The sequence below is a fragment of the Panthera uncia genome, chromosome C2 (assembly GCF_023721935.1).
Source record: "Panthera uncia isolate 11264 chromosome C2, Puncia_PCG_1.0, whole genome shotgun sequence".
Taxonomy (NCBI): Eukaryota; Metazoa; Chordata; class Mammalia; order Carnivora; family Felidae; genus Panthera; species Panthera uncia.
This window is the reverse complement of record NC_064810.1, coordinates 54,545,687-54,561,582: the sequence shown is the minus strand read 5'-3', so window position 1 is coordinate 54,561,582 and position 15,896 is coordinate 54,545,687. Positions and strand designations below refer to the sequence as shown.

The 15,896-nt window shown below is 35.0% G+C and overlaps 1 protein-coding gene across 5 annotated transcripts in view; it reads right to left on the bottom strand.

Annotated features, from left to right (window-relative positions):
* Positions 1-1,396: 1,396 nt before the first annotated feature.
* DZIP3 (DAZ interacting zinc finger protein 3) overlaps positions 1,397-15,896 on the bottom strand; it is a 130,901-nt gene continuing 116,401 nt past the window's right edge. For all 5 annotated transcript variants that reach the window (XM_049628142.1, XM_049628143.1, XM_049628141.1 and 2 more), the window contains one exon: positions 1,397-1,832. The gene's annotated coding sequence lies outside the window, so the exon portion shown is untranslated. The remainder of the gene's footprint in view (positions 1,833-15,896) is intronic.

Below are 15,896 nucleotides of genomic sequence, written 5' to 3'. Positions count from 1 at the left end.
ATCTCCAGGTAGTTATCTCTGGGTAGATAGTATCAGATTAAATTAACTTTGTAGGACACCAAATGTGTGTCCACCAGAAAATGGAAAAATTGCTTGGTGTGTGTTTGTGTATGGGAGAGGAACAATCCCACAATTTGGGTGGCTAGAGTATTCCGTGAATGGACAGAAAAAAGATTCCCCCTCCCCCCCTACTTTTAAAAAAAGGCAGACTGCCACCTGCAGTGCCTCATTTGGATGTGTCTGGAGTCTTGGAAGCTTGACTACCCTATATTCTCCTACAAATGAACCCCAAGAGCTTGTTTGGAGATTCTAGCAGGGGAGTGCAGTTACTTGTACATCTTTAACCAAAGAAAGGTCCTTCTTTATCAGAGAAGGCCATCCTCTTTGACCAAGTATACAGCTTCTGGAGGGATGCACATGGAGCAGTGAGGGAGAAAGGGAACACCTGCCTACCCAGCCTGATCCGCCAGATCAACCCTGATGATCAACAGGGTGACAGATGTTGCAGCCAGATTGCCCTCACATCTAAGAGGTGTTTTTGCCTTATACATTTTCTCCAATGCATAAAGTCCCAGCAACTCATTTCTTTTTGATTTCTGGATTCTTGTCTGGCACATGTACAGCTAAGGAATTGGCCATTGCTTCAAGGGGGGGAAATGCAATAACGTCAGTCTCACCTCTCTACAGTTTTGCCTGTAAGACACTGGTATGGTTTCTTAGGTTCTGGTTGTCATTAGCCATGAACTCCACTTTATTGTTTGTCTCCCTTATCTGATACTTTCTTGAGCAATATGTAGTTAGTTACTTCTCAGTTATCTATGCATACAAACTCCTCCAGGAAAAAATACAGCTTTGCTTTCTCCCTGGAATCATGGCTCCTCAACTCCTAACTATCCTCATTATTCTCCAATGCTTTTAATTAGATGTCTTGAAAACATTTTTAATCCAGATTTTATGGTTTTTCAAAACTAAACCGTTAGTGATACCAACTTCTCCAGCAAAACCAGATGTAGAAGATTTAAAATGCATTTTTATTTCATTTTAAAGAAATTTCTAATTTTATAAACATTAAATTCTAAATATATGAAAAATGTCACTCCTGCTTCTCTAAGGATTTTTTGTCTGGTATGTTGAGTTCTTTAAGTTGTTGTTATTTATTAATTCCAATCCCCACCATTAACTAACATGCAGTTATAACATTTTAAAATAATTATTTCTGAGGAAAAAATACTTTGAATTTATACTCTGTCAAATATAGACATTTGATAATGCCTTAGAAATGAAACACCAATTTTAGAAGGAGTAAATTTCATTACTTTTTCTAAATTAAAAGTAACAAAGAATTTTGGCAAGATGCATAAATGAAATTTATTAAATACAAAGAAAAATCCAAACCTTGCTTATATCGTATTTTAATTCATTTTAAATCAATTCCAGAAGGAAAAAGAAGGCTTGCTTATGTCCAAAAGATACTAAAATTGATGAATCACTGAATTCTACTCCTGAAACCAATATTGCACTATATGTTAACTAACTGGAATTTAAATAAGAATTTGAAAAGATACTAAAAAAGGGAAATGAGAAGATAAGAAACTTTATAAGACAAAGAGCAAACCCCATTATTATAAAACCATTAGACTGAATATATTTAGATCTGGGAAACATCAATTTCTTGCCAATAACCATTTACCTTAAGAAAATTGAAAAAATATTTTCCCCATGTCAAAGACTAAAATCGGAGGTCTAAGGATGATTCTCCAAGGCACAAGAATTATAAATCTGGATTTATTGGTTTCATCCTTGTGTTTATACAGTAACAAAGATTCTTCTTCCTATGGAAAATGATAAAAATAACATTTGAATATAGATCAGGACTAGAAAAAATTAGTTCAATAACAGATTTACTAAAGCAAGGAATTGAAAGTGATCATTAACATTTTTATTACTGTTATGTTCACATACTGATATTTTGCAGATTTAAAAGCATATACACATAAAAGTTAGAATAGAAAATATGCTAGGGGCTGGAACTATGGGTGGCATTTTTTCTCTTACATTTCTATAGTTTAATATTTATGATTCAGCATGCATTACTTTCTTAATAAAAAAATACTATTGGGGTGCTTGGGGTAGCTCAGTTGGTTAAGCTTCTGACTCTTGATTTAGGCTCTGGTCATGATCTCATGGTTTATGGGATCGAGCCCCACGTCGGACACTGTGCTGGCAGTGTGGAGCCTGCTTGGGATTTTCTCTCTCCTCTCTCTCTCTTCCCCTCCCCTGTTAGCATTCTCTTTCTCTCAAAAATAAATAAACATTTAAAAAATACTATTAAAAATTTTTTTAGTAAAATTCTGTGAAAGCTGTAGTATGTTGGTGTTTAGCCTTACTCTCTGGTGGCCACCCCTTACCATCATAAATCAGCCTTTGATGAGGCTTAACCATTCAGAACACTAAGTTAGAACATCCTGTCTGCTTCCTATCTCAAAGGAAAAAATGGAGACACTTGCTAACCTAGACTAAACCAGGAATGATCTCATGACATAGACTGGGCAGCATTGATGCTGACAATTAATAAAGAGCAGTCAGGTTTGTAATTCCTTCAGTGGATTTTTGGCAGTTCTGTGGGATTTTATCTACTCAGGCCTGGTAGGGAAGAGAAGACTGGCAGATACCTACTTGTTAAGCAGTAATTGAGGAGAAATCTGAGCAAACTGTTTGTCAAAATGTGGTTTTGAAAAAAAGTTTTAACTAAAGATGCAAAAACAGTGCATGCAACACACCAAAAAACACTTCCTGAAGTGCCAGGCCCTGGACAGTGTATGACATCTTTTTAATATAGTAGCACTTGTAGGTGCAGGAAACAAAACAAGCTATTAAAACACATAAAGGACAGAAAATGAGCCAAAATGATGAAATGGAAGGATTCTCCTCAAAAGAAATTCCAGGAAGAAGTGACAGCCAGAGGATTGCTCAAAACAGATATAAACAATATATCTGAGCAAGAATTTAGAACAGTAGTCCTAAGACTAATAGCTGGGCTTGAAAAAAGCATAGAATACAGCAGAGAATCTATTGCTGCAGAGGTCAAGGACCTAAGAAATAGTCATGATGAATTAAGAAATGATGTGAATGAGATGTAAAATAAACTAGATGCAGTGGCAGCAAAGATAGAGAAGCAGAGGTCAGAATAGGTGAAATAGAAAATAAAATTATGGAAAATGATGAAGCTCAGAAAAAGAGAGAAAGGAAATTACTAGACCATGAGGGGAGAATTAGAGACCTAAGTTATTCAATGAAATGAAATAATATCTATATTCTAGGAGTTCCAGAAGAAGAAGAGAGAGAAAGCACTGCAGGTTTATTTGAAAAAACTATAGCTGAGAACGTCCCTAATCTGGGAAAGGACACAGACATCCAAGTCAAGAAAGTACAGAGAACTTCCTTCAAAATCAACATAAACAGGTAAACACCATGACATATCACAGTAAAACTGACAAAATACAAAGATAATGAGAGAATTATGAAAGCAGCTAGGGGCAAACAGGCCTTAACCTACAAGGGTAGACACATAAGGGTAGCAACAGACCTGTCCACTGAAACTTGGCAGGCCAGAAGGGAGTAGCAGGAAATATTCAATGTGCTGAATAGGAAATATATGCAGCTAAGAATCCTTTATCCAGCACAGCTGTCATTCAGAATAGAAGGAGAGATAAAGGCCTCCCAGACAAACAAAAGCTAAAGGAACTCATGACCACAAAACTAGTCTTATGGGAGATCCTAAGGGGGACTCTGTGAATAGAAAGCAGCAGACGACAAAGATCCAGAGATATCACCACAAGCACGGAACCGACAGATAACACAATGGCACTAAATCCATGTTTCAATAATCACTCTGAATATAAATGGATTAAATGCCCCAATCAAAAGACATAGGGTATCAGAATGGATTAAAAACAAAAACAAAAACAAGATCCATCTATATGCTACCTACAAGGGACTCATTTTAGACCTGAGGACACCTGCATATTGAAAGTGAGGAGATGGAGAATTATCTGTCATGCTACTGGATGTCAAAAGAAAGCTGAAGTAGCCATACTTATATCAGACAAACTAGATTTTAAAACAAAGATGGTAACAAGAGACAAAGAAGGGCATTATATCATAATTAAGGGGTCTATCCACCAAGAAGAGCTAACAATTATAAATGTTTATGCCCCCAATGTGAACACCCAAATATATAAACCAATCACAAACATAAATAAATGTATAGATAACAGTACTGTGATTGTAGGAGACTTTAATACTCCACTTACAACAATGAACAGATCATCTAGGCAGAAAATCAATAAGGAAACAATGGCTCTGAATGACATATTGGACCAGATGGACTTAACAGATATATTCAGAACTTTTCATACAAAAGCAGCAGAATACACATTCTTCTCAAGTGCACATGGAACATTCCCCAAAACAGATCACATGCTGGGTCACAAAACAGCCCTCAACAAATATAAAAGGATTGCGATCATACCATGCATATTTGAAACTTGAAAACAACGAAAAGAAAAAATTTGGAAAGTCTACAAATACATGGAGGTTAAAGAACCTCTTAGTAAAGAATGAATGGGTCAACCAGGAAATTAAATAAGAAATTAAAAAAATATTTGGAAGCAATGAAAATGAAAACACAACAATCCAAACCCTTTGGGATGCAGCAAAGGCAGTCCTAAGAAGAAAATACATTGCAGTCCAGAACTATCTGAAGAAGCAAGAAATGTCCCAAATACAGAATCTATCCTCACATCTAAAGGAACTAGAAACACAGCAGCAAAGAAAGCCCAAAGCCAGCAGAAGAAGAGAAACAAAGATTAGAGCAGAAATAAGCAATATAGAACCCCAAAACCCACAGTAGAATAGATCAATGAATCTAAAAGCTGGTATTTTGAAAGAATAAACAAAATTGATAAACCCCTTGCCAGACTTCTCAAAAAGAAAAGAGAGCCCAAATAGATAAAATCATGAATGAAAGAGGAGAGATCACAACCAACACCACAGAAACAAAAACAATTATTAGATAATACTATGAAAAATTATATGCCAACAACCTGGACAATCTGGAAGAAATGGACAAATTCCTAGACACTCACACACTACCAAAACTCAAAAGGGAAGAAATAGAAATTTTGAGGAGACCCAGAACCAGTGAAGAAAACGAATCCATTATCAAAAATCTCCCAACAAATAAGAGTCCTGGGTCAGATGGCTTCACAAGGGAATTCTATTAGACATTTAAAGCAGAGTGAACACCTATTCTTCTCAAGATAGTCCAAAAGACAAAAATGGAAGGAAAGCTTTCAGACTTATTCTATGAAGGCAACATTACCTTGATTCCCAAACCAGACAAAGACCCCGCTAAAAAGGAGAATTACAGGCCAAATCCCTGATGAATATCGATGCAAAACTTCTCAATAAATACTAGCAAAACGAATTCAGCAGTATATTAAAAGAATTATTCACTATGATCAAGTGGGATTCATTCCTGGGATGCAGGGCTGATTCATTATTTGCAAATCAATGTGATACATCACATTAATAAAAGAAAGGATTAGTACCATATGATCCTGTCAATAGATGCAGAAAAAGCATTGGATAAAATACACCATCTTTTCTTGATAAAAACCTTTAAGAAAGTTGGGATAGAAGAACATATCTTATCATAAAAGCCATATATGAAAGGCCCATAGCTAATATCATCCTCAATAGGGAAAAACTGAGAGCTTTTTCCCCTGAGACCAGGAACACAACAGGGATGTCCACTCTCACCACTGTTATTTAACATAGTGTTGGAAGTCCTAGCTTTAGCAATCAGACAAAAAATAAAATAAAAAGCATCCAAATGGGCAAAGAAGAAATCAAACTTTCACTTTTTGCAGATGACATGATACTCTGCATGAAAAACCTGAATGACTCCACCAAAAAACTGCTAGAACTGATAAATGAATTCAGCAAAGTCACAGGATATAAAATCAATGTAAAGAAATCATTGCATTTCTATACATTAATAATGAAACAACAGAAAGAGGTATCAAGCAATTGATCCCATTTACAATTGCACCAAGAACCATAAAATACCTAGGAATAAACCTAATCAAACAGGTAAAAGATATGTACACTTAAAACTATAGAAAGCTTATGAAAGAAATTGAAAAGACACAAAGAAATGGAAAAAATTCCATGCTCATGGATTGGAAGAATAAATATTGTTAAAATGTCAATACCACCCAACACAATCTACACATTCAATGCAATCCCAATCAAAATTGCACAAGCATTCTTCTTGAAGCTAGAAAAAACAATCCTAAGATTTGTATAGAACCACAAAATACCCCGAATAGCCAAAGTAATGTTGAAAAAGAAAACCAAAGCAGGAGGCATCACAATCCCAGACTTAAGCCTGTACTACAAAGCTGTAATCATCAAGACAGTACGGTATTGGCACAAAAACAGATACATAGACAAATGGAATAGAATGGAGAACCCAGAAAGTGTCCCACAAATGTATGGCCAACTAATCTTGACAAAGCAGGAAAGAGTATCCAATGGAAAAAAAGACAGTCTCCATAGCAAATAGTGCTGGGAGAACTGGAGAGCAAGGTGCAGAAGAATGAACCTGGACCACTTTCTCACACCATACACAAAAATAAACTCAAAATGGATGAAAGACCTAAATGTGAGACAGGAAACCATCAAAATCCTAGAGCAGATAACAGGCAACAACCTCTCTGACCTTGGCCACAACTTCTTACTTGACATGTCTCTGAAGGCAAGGGAAATAAAAGCAAAAATGAACTATTGGGACCTCATCAAGATAAAAAGCTTTTGCACAGCAAAGGAAACAATCAATAAAACTAAAAGGCAACCAACAGAATGGGAGAAGACATTTTCAAATGACATATCAGATAAGGGGTAGTATTCAATATCTATAAAGAACTTACCAAACTCAACACCTGAAAAACATACAATCCAGTGAAGAAATGGGCAGAAGATGTGAATAGACACTTTTCCAAAGAAGACATCCAGAAGGCTAACAGACACATGAAAATATACTCAACATCGCTCATCATCAGGGAAATGCAAATCAAAACCACATTGAGATACCACTTCACACTGGTCAGAGTGGTTAAAATTAACAACTCAGGAAAAAAAAAAAACATGTTAGGATGTAGAGAAATGGGAACTCTGTTATACTGTTGGTGGAAATGCAAACTGGTGCAGCCACTCTGGAAAACAGTGTGGAAGTGCCTCAAGAAAATGAAAATAGAACTACCTTATGACCCAGCAATAGCACTACTAGGAATTTATCCAAAGGATACAGGAATGCTGATTCATAGGGGCACATGTACCCCAATGTTTATAGCAGTACTATCAACAATAGCCAAATTATGGAATTATGAAAAGAGCCCAAATGTCCATCAACATGAATGGATAAAGATGGATAAAGATGTGTGTGTGTGTGTGTGTGTGTGTATACATACATATACATATATATGTGTATGTATATATACACATATATATGTATATATACTTACCCACACATAATGGATACTATTCTGCGATGAAAAAAAAATGAAATCTTTCCATTTGCAACCACATGGATAGAACTGGAGGGTATTATGCTAAGTGAAGTAAATCAGTCAGAGAAAGATAAGTTTCTCAAGTTCCACATATGAGTGAAAACATAACAGAAGACCATAGAGGAAGGAAAAGAAAAATAAGTTACAAACAGAGAGGGAAGCAAACCATAAGAGACTCATAAATACAGAGAACAAACTGAGGGTTGATGAGGGTGGGGGGTTGGGGAGGCAGGGAAAATGAGTGATGGGCATTGAGGAGGGCACTTGTTAGAATGAATACTGGGTTTTATATAAGTGATGAATCATGGAAATCTGCTCCTGAAGCCAAAACTACACTGTAGGTTAGCTAACTTGACAATAAATTATTAAGAAAAAGAAAAAGAAAAATGTTTTAATTGATCTTAATAAATTATCCCTTGATTTCACTTTCATCTTTCATAATTTTCAGCCTTTTTTGTTCATGGAAATCCTGAAAAATAAGCCAATCATTATGAACATCTCAGCAACACCTTTGTCTTATACCTTATAAAATTTTATTTCTAGGGATCTAACCAAGTCCTCTTTCACAAGTTTTATTCTGTGTACTCAGGGATAATTGAAGGACCCAGGAGAAGGCTCACTGGCTTCAAACTGACCAGGGATTACAAAAATAGTGGCAAGCCCAATCATTTGCAGTATCAATGATATTATAAGTATCCCATATTTTACTGAAATTTTCAGGTAGACTATATAAAATCACCTATAGACCATGATTGAAAGACTCTCTAGGTTGCACTTGTTTTTCAAGCCATTGTCTTTCCCTAGAATGGCTATTCTGTCCTATTTTAGAAGTTTCATTTGATTCACAAGGCCCATTTACTCAATATTTGCTGAATACCTATGTTATGGCAGATAATGATTTAGGCAAAAGACAAATAATAATAAACAAGATAGACACGAAGATTTCTGTTCTCATGAATCTTATATTATGAAAAAGATAATAAACAAGTAAACAACTGAGTTTTAGGTGAAAAGGCGAAAATGGTATCTGTGGTAGAGAAGAGGTCTGTTTTCATCATGGGAGTCCAAGAAAGCTACTCTGAGATCACATTGGAGCAGAGAACTGAAAGATGAGTGAAACATGTAGCCTAAAGAATATTCCATGTGTATAGTACCTAAGGTAAGGTCCTAATATGATTGGAAATCAGCAAAAGCTAATTCATTTCAACATTTACAACAAGAAACTCTGATTCTCCCAGCTCACAATGACCAAATTCTTATAATAGCGCTTGTCTGTGTCCTTCATTTGGCACCAAATGTGTGTTGCATTATAATACTAGCTATCTTTGAGAACTTGAGATGCTTGCTTTCCACTTAAGATTCATCTACTTCCTGCCAGGAACCTTGTCTTTTGCCTCTTGATATACTCAAAACCAAAAATAGTAGTCTCATTCTATATTCAATAAACACTCATGACCATAATCTGATGTAATGACCTGTGCTACTGTCGTGCCCTCAAAGAGCTTATTATCAACTCTTGACTTACAGAGTTGGGCTGAGAGCAGCGACAGGCACTGGCTATCTAAAAAAAAAAAAAAAATATCCAATAAATGTATGTTGGCTTTGAACTTTAGTTTAGGTTTATTTTGTAATGATTTGATAATTTTATAAATGTGTTCATAATTAAAACAGTAGACTTAATTGAAATTACAGTTAAAGTGAATCACCTTTAGTTGCTGAAAAATGGCTTTTGTGGTAGGCTTTTAGCATTAAAATGGTTTTTCTTGGACTAAAACAATACAAACTTCATAACTACAGCTTATAATTAGCCTTACTTTTTTGTCATATAATAGTGTTTCAAGACAGAAATCAAGGCATATGATGCTAGTTTTTTACACCCTTGCCATTTTATCTAAGCTGAGATAGCACATTGACAGAGAGATTATTCACAATGCAGAAGTGTGTTATTGCAATATTGGAATCCTAATAGTGGTTGTAAAATTTCATGGTTTAAGAAAATGATACAACCCATAGATACATGTTATAAAATGGAATATGATTTTTTGAAATTAAAAGGTGAAGCATTTGTACATTACCTTTTAAAAGTGCTGATCAAATACCATCAACTTTGAAGTAAAAATACTATAATTTTGACTTTATTCTCAGTTAGAATAACTCCCTGTGATAATATTATTCTAAAGTTGTTTTACTTCTGCATTTATCCAAAGAAACGACCTGGTGATTTTCAAGTCGTGTGTGTGTGTACTGATTGATATACAATATTGTATTAGTTTCAGGTATACAGCATAATGATTCAATATTTATATACATTAAGAAATGGTCACCACAATATGTCTAGTTATCCATTCACCACGTCCTCACCAACACTGGTCATTATCAAAAGGACAAGAAATAACAATTTTGACAGGTATGAGGTGATATCTCATGGTGACATTTGATTTGCATTTCCCTGATGGTTAGTGATGTTAAAGATTTTTCATGTGCCAGTTGGCCATCTACACATCTTTGGGAAAATGTCTATCCAGCTCCTTTGCCCATTTTTAATTGGATTTTTTATATTGAGTTTTAGGAGTTCTTTATATTTTTTGAATGTTAACCCCTTATCAGATATAGCATTTCCAAATATCTTCTGTCATTCATTTGGGAGAAGGCTGCCTTTTCATTTTGTTGATGATGGTTTCCTTCACTGTGGAAAAGCTTTTTAGTTTGATGTAGTTCTATTAGTTTATTTTTTCTTTTGTTGTCGTTGCCTGAAGAGACAGATCCAAAAATATTAAGACCAATGTCAAACTTAGTGTTTATGTTCTAGGAGTTTTGTGATTTCAGATCTTATATTTTAGTCTTTAATCTATTTTGAGTTTATTTTTATATATATGATGTATGAAAGTGGTTCAGTTTTCCCAGCATCATTTATTGAACAGACTGTCTTTTCCCTCATTGTATGTTCTTGACTCCATTGTTATAATTGACCATATAAGCACGAATTCATTTCTGGGCTTTGTATTCTGTTCCATTAATCTATGTATTGGCTTTTGGGCCGGTACCAAATTGTTTTCAAATCCAAGAACAAGACGCTTTCAGCTTTGTTCTTCTTTCCCAACATTTCTTTGGCTACTCAAGGTCTTTTATGGTTCTATACAAATTTTAGGATTATTTGCCCTAGTTCTGTGAAAAATGCTGTTGGTATTTTGACAGAGATTGCATTGAATCTGTAGATTGATTTAGGTAATATGGACATTTTAACCACATTATTTTAATCCATGAGCACAGTATATCTTACCATTCATTTGTGTCATCTTCAATTTATTTCATCAATGACTTACAGTTTCAGAGTCTAGGTTTTTCACCTTCTTAATTTAAATTTATTCCTAGGTGTTTTATTCCTTTTGATGCGATTGTTAATGGACTGTTTTCTTTCTTTTTCTGGTAGTTTATTGTTAGTGTGTAGAAATGTAACAGATTTCTGTATATTGCTTTTGTATCCTGTAGCTGTACTGTATTCATTTAATAGTTCTAATTGTGTGTGGGTGTGGGTGTGTAATCCTTAGGAGTTTTTTTTATGTATAGTAACCTGTTATCTGCTGATAGTGACAGTTTCACTTTTTCCTTTCCAATTTGGATGCTATTTATTTATTTATTTATTTATTTATTTATTTATCTATTATTGTTGGCTAATTGCTATGACTAGGACTTCCAATACTATGTTGAATAAAATAGGTGAGAGTGGACATCCTTGTCTTGTTTTTGATCTTAGGGGAAAAGCTTTCAACTCTTCACCACTGAATATGATGTTAGCTGTGGGTTTGTCATACATAGCCTTTATTATGTTGAGGTATACTCCCCCATCTCCATTTTGTTGAGAATTTTATCATGAATGGATGTTGTACTTTGTCAAATGCTTTTTCTGCTTTTATTTAGATGATCATATGATTGTTATTCTTTATTTTGTTAAAAAGGTGTGTGTAGCACGTTCATTGATTTGCGGATATTGAACCAGACTTGTATCCCTGGAATAAATCCCACTTGATCATGGAGTATAATCCTTTTACTGTATTGTTGGGTTCCATTTGCTAATATTTTGTGGCCAATTTTTGCATCCATGTTAATCAGGGATATTGGCCCGTAATTGTTTTTTTGTATGGTCTTTGGTTTAGGTATCAGGGTATAGCTGGCTTCACAGAATAGGCTTGGAAACATTCTTCCCTCTTCAAATTTTTTGGAATAATTTAAAGATAGGCATTAATTCTTCTTTCAATGTTCAGTAGTATTTACCTGTGTAGCTGTCTGGTCCTGGACTTTTGTTTCTGAGTTTTTTGATTACTGATTCAATTTCATTACTAGTAATTGGTCTGTTCAAAATTTCTAGTTCTTCCTGATTTAGTCTTAGAAGATTTTACGCTTTTAGGACTCAATCCATTTCTTCTCGGTTGTCCAACTTGTTAGCATATAATCGTTTCTAGTAGTTTTTTAATAATCTTTTGTATTTCTGTTATATTAGTTGTAACTTCTCTTTCATTTCTAACTTTATTTGCCACCCCCCCCCTTTTGTTTTGACTCTGGCTAAATGTTTATCAATTTGTTTATCTTTTCAAAGAATCAGTTCTTAGTTTCATTAATCTTTTCTATTTTTTAAATCTCTGTTATTTATTTCTGCTTTTATCTTTATTATTTCCTTCCTTCTACTAACTTTGGTCTTTGTTCTTTTTCTACTTCCTTTAGATGTAAGATTAGATTGTTTATTTGAGATTTTTGTTGTTGTTGTTGTTATTTAAGGTGGATCTGTATCACTAATCTTCTTAGAATTGCATTTGCTGTATCCCATAGGTTTTGGAGTATTGTTTTCATTTTCATTTGTCTCATGGTATGTTATTTCCTTTTTGATTTCTTCGCTGACCCAATGATTGTTCAGTAGCATTTTGTTTAGTCTCTGTGGGATTTTTTTGTTTTTTCAGTTTTTTTTCTTAGAGTTGATTTCTAGTTTTATATTAGTTGTAGTCAGAAAAGGTGTTAAGATTTTAATCTTAAATTTATTGAGACTTGTTTTTGTGGCCTAATATGTGACTTTTCCTGGCCATTTGTTGTTTAAAAAGGTAGTTTGATGTTATAAAGAGGGAACACTTATTCTGATGTCAGGAATCTGGATTAGAATCATGGCCCTACTGCTTAATAGCTGTGCAAACGGGTAAACCACTTCCTCAGTGTTCTTGTCTCCTCAGTGGAAATGGCATCTTTCCTACAAACCTTCAAAACTTTCAGTTTCCTAGATCGTTGTCAGTTTTCAACCTTGCTAGGCAGTATTAAAAATTATTAAAGTTCATGTAGTTCAAATGGATCAATGAAATGTAATGGGGTTTAATATTTTATGTAATAAAATTACTTCTTAACAATCTATTGCTATGTGAAACTGGATGTAAAACTAATGGTCATATTTTCTTCTCCATCATTTTTTAAGAGAATTTTTTAAATTTTCTATTGAAATATAATTGACATGTAACATTAGTTTCAGGCATATAATGTAATGATTTGCTATCTGTATATAATATGAAATCACAGTAAGTCTAGTTAACATCTGTCACCATTCATAGTTACCTTTTTTCTTGTGATGAGAACTTTCAAATTCTATTCTCTTAGCAATTTACAAATGGGAATGCAGTTTATTAACTATAGTAACCATGCTGTACATTTCACCCCTATGACTTATTTTGTAATGAAATTTGTACCTTTTGATGGCCTTCACCCATTTTGATACCCCTCCCCCACCACATACACATGCAACTACCAGTATGTTCTCTGTATCAATGAGCTTACTTCTTTATGTTTTTTTTAATTTAATTTTTTTAATAATTTATTGCCAAATTGGCTTCCATACAACACCCAGTGCTCATCCCAACAGGTGCCCTCCTCAATGCCCATCACCCACTTTCCCCTCTCGCCCCACCCCCATCAACCCTCAGTTTGTTCTCAGTATTTAAGAGTCTCTTATGGTTTGCCTCCTTCCCTCTCTAACTTTTTTTCCCTTCCCCTCCCCCATGGTCTTCTGTTAAGTTTCTCAGGAACCACATATGAGTGAAAACATATGGTATCTGTCTTTCTTTGCCGGACTTATTTCACTTAGCACAATACCCTCCAGTTCCATCCATGTTGTTACACATGGCCAGATTTCATGCTTTCTCATTGCCACGTAATATTCCATTGTATATATAAACCACATCTTCTTTATCCATTCATCAGTTAATGGACATTTAGGCTCTTTCCATAATTTGGCTATTATTGAAAGTGCTGCTATAAACATTGGGGTACAAGTGCCCCTATGCATCAGCATTCGTATATCCCTTGGGTAAATTCCTAGCGGTGATATTGCTGGGTCATAGGGTAGATCCATTTTTAATTTTTTGAGGAACCTCCACACTGTTTTCCAGAGTGGCTGTACCAGTTTGCATTCCCACCAACAGTGCAAGAGGGTTCCCATTTCTCCACATCCTCTCCAGCATCTATAGTCTCCTGATTTGTTCATTTTAGCCACTCTGACCAGCGTGAGGTTTTAATTTGTATAACCACATCTTAGTGTGGTTTTGCCTTGTATTTCCCTGATGAGGAGTGATGTGAGCATCTTTTCATGTGCCTGTTGGCCATCTGGATGTCTTCTTTAGAAAAGTGTCTATTCATGTCTTCTGCCCATTTCTTCACTGGATTATTTGTTTTTTGGGTGTGGAGTTTGGTGAGTTCTTTATAGATTTTGGATACTAGCCCTTTATCCGATATGTCATTTGCAGATATTTTCCCATTCCATCGGTTGCCTTTTAGTTTCATTGATTGTTTCCTTTGCAGTGCAGAAGCTTTTTATCTTGATGAGGTCCCAATAGTTCATTTTTGCTTTTAATTCCCTTGCCTTTGGAGATGTGTCCTGTAAGAGATTGCTGCGGCTGAAGTCAAAGAGGTTTTTCCCTGCTTTCTCCTCTAGGGTTTTGATGGTTTCCTGTCTCACATTCAGGTCCTTTGTCCATTTTGAGTTTATTCTTGTGAATTGTGTAAGACGGTGGTCTAGTTTCATTTTTCTGCATGTTGCTGTCCAGTTCTCCCAGCACCATTTGTTAAAGACTTTTTTTTCCCATTGGATATTATTTCCTGCTCTGTCAAAGATTAGTTGGCCATACATTTGTGGGTCCAATTCTGGAGTCTCTATTCTATTCCATTGGTCTATGTGTCTGTTTTTGAGCCAATACCATATTGTCTTGATGATTACAGCTTTGTAGTAGAGGCTAAAGTCTGGGATTGTGATGCCTCCCACTTTGGTTTTCTTCTTCAATATTACTTTGGCTATTTGGGGTCTTTTGTGGTTCCATACAAATTTTAGGATTGTTTTTTCTAGCTTCAAGAAGAATTCTTGTGCAATTTTGATTGGGATTGCATTGAATGTGTAGATTGCTTTGGGTAGTATTGACATTTTAACAATATTTATTCCAATCCATGAGCATGGAATATTTTTTCATTTCTTTGTATCTTCTTCAATTTCCTTCATAACCTTTCTATAGTTTTCAGCATACAGATCTTTTACATCTTTGGTTAGGTTTATTCCTAGGTAGTTTATGATTCTTGGTGCAGTTGTGAATGGGATCAGTTTCTTTATTTCTCTTTCTGTTGTTTCATTATTGGTGTATAAAAATGCAACTGATTTCTGTACATTGATTTTGTATCCTGCGACTTTGCTGAATTCATGTATCAGTTCTAGCAGACTTTTGGTGGAGTCTATCAGGTTTTCCATGCAGAGTATCATGTCATCTGCAAAAAGTGAAAGCTTGACTTCATCTTTGCCAATTTTGATGCCTTTGATTTCCTTTTGTTGTCTGACTGCCGATGCTAGAACTTCCAACACTATGTTAAACAACAGCAGTGAGAGTGAACATCCCTGTCGTGTTCCTGATCTCAGGGAGAAAGCTCTGTTTTTCCCCATTTAGGATGATATTAGCTGTGGGCTTTTCACAGATGGCTCTTATGATGTTTATGAATGTTCCTTCTATCCCAACTTTCTCAAGGGTTTTTATTAAGAAAGGATGCTTTATTATGCAGCAAAGGCAGTCCTGAGAGGAAAATACATTGCAGTTCAAGCCTATCTCAATAAACAAGTAAAATCCCAAATACAAAATCTAACAGCACACCTAAAGTAACTAGAAGTATAACAGCAAAGACACCACAAATCTAGCAGAAGAAGAGAAATAATAAAGATCAGAGCAGAAATAAACAATATAGAATCTAAAAAACAAA